Genomic DNA, 1,556 nt, shown 5'->3' on the forward strand with positions numbered 1-1,556 from the left:
TCAAAGCGGATTCATTCCACGGCAGATCAAAGGTCATTAGTTCGAGTGGAGGTTTGGCGCCATCTGCTGGACACTCAACAAACACCAACATCAAGACTGAGAAACTTCAGGCAATCAAACAATCCTTCCAATAATATACTCTGACATGTAATGAAATCTGAAATGTCATTTTTATTAATAAAATGGATCACAGATTTAAAAAAACTACCTTAATTCACTGAATACATCACAAGGTTTTATTGTGAGCAGGTCAAGTCAGCTTTATTTCTATAGCGGTTTATACTGTACAGATTGATTCAGTGAAACAGGAAAACAAAAAGAGTTAATGGCTGCGTTTGAAACCGCATACTTCCATACTATTTAGTAGGCAAAAAGCAGTAGGCGAAGGAAAAGTATGCATGAAATCTCAATATCCACAAAAGAGTAGGCGAGAATTACCTGGATGGAGCACTATTTCTCGCAAGATTCGGGTGTACGTATACTTAAGTATCATTCAAATATGCCTACGTACCTACTATATAGTAGGTGAAATGGGTACGTGAGAAGAGTAGTATGTCCAAAACCCCAGTATTCATATAAGAGTAGGCGAGAGATCCCCGGATGGCCTACTGCGTCCCGTCCAGACTCCGAAGTGCTGATCGTGGGATACTTTTCTATCCCACAATCCCATGGGAGAGGATACGTTAACCAAGAAGAAGAGAGGATGCGTCTAGTCTGCCGCCAACAGCCGCAAATCCTTAAGAAGAAGAAGAAGAGGAGGAGGATACGTCATAATCGAACATCAAGAAGAACGAGGATGTTTTCAAATGTGAGTATTAAAAACCAAAAACATGGGTTCTTGTGTTAAAATTGCATTTTTTGAACTACTGTAAAGTAAACTGTTGAATTGTTGAAGGTGTTGGCACAGATATTATAGTGTATTTGTGATTTTGTTGTAGAAACGTGTTTATTTATAGCCACTGCTGAGCTCCAGTAAGCACACATGCGTCTACAAAGTGGATTGCTGCATTCACGCGTAAATTTCATTATTCCCACTTCTAAAGTCGTGATTGCAAGCACGTTAATGTGCAGTTGGGAACGAGACACTGCGTCCTCTAGGGGTCGCCATTGGGAACTCCTCGTCGTGGCCCATGTCTGAAGCATACATTGAAAAAACACCAACAACACGTTGGCTGGCGACAGCCATGACGTCACTACCGGTGCAACTATAGTATAAATAGGCGCCGGGAGCACCGGGAGCACACTTCATTGACTGTTTTGTTTGAAGCGTGCAAGTATCGCAGGTCAAAGGAAGGTAAGTAAAGTAAGTAAAAGATGTGATCCATACAGGGCGTCGGGGCTTTTGTCCGGATCAGAGTGATACCTCAGTATCTACTCATTTCCTTCGGGGGTCTTACATCTGCAATATCTTCACCTTCCTAATTCCCCTGTAACCACCATCTCTCCACCTGACCGAGGTTAGGTGGGAAATTTCCTGCATTATAGTCTCCTATACTGGACCTATTAGGTTTGGTTGGTTCTATGGCTTCATAGTGACCATCTTACTGATGGTCCGG

At 42.4% G+C, this 1,556-nt stretch overlaps 1 long non-coding RNA gene across 1 annotated transcript in view; it reads left to right on the plus strand.

The window, feature by feature from the left end:
* The first annotated feature begins 635 nt into the window (after positions 1–635).
* Positions 636–1,556, plus strand: part of LOC107657463 (uncharacterized) — a 5,696-nt gene continuing 4,775 nt past the window's right edge. Inside the window, exon 1 of the long non-coding RNA XR_001630685.1 lies at positions 636–808. This is a non-coding gene — a long non-coding RNA (uncharacterized LOC107657463). The remainder of the gene's footprint in view (positions 809–1,556) is intronic.

This window comes from Sinocyclocheilus anshuiensis, unplaced genomic scaffold (genome assembly GCF_001515605.1).
Source record: "Sinocyclocheilus anshuiensis isolate Anshui unplaced genomic scaffold, SAMN03320099.WGS_v1.1 scaffold295, whole genome shotgun sequence".
Lineage (NCBI taxonomy): Eukaryota > Metazoa > Chordata > Actinopteri > Cypriniformes > Cyprinidae > Sinocyclocheilus > Sinocyclocheilus anshuiensis.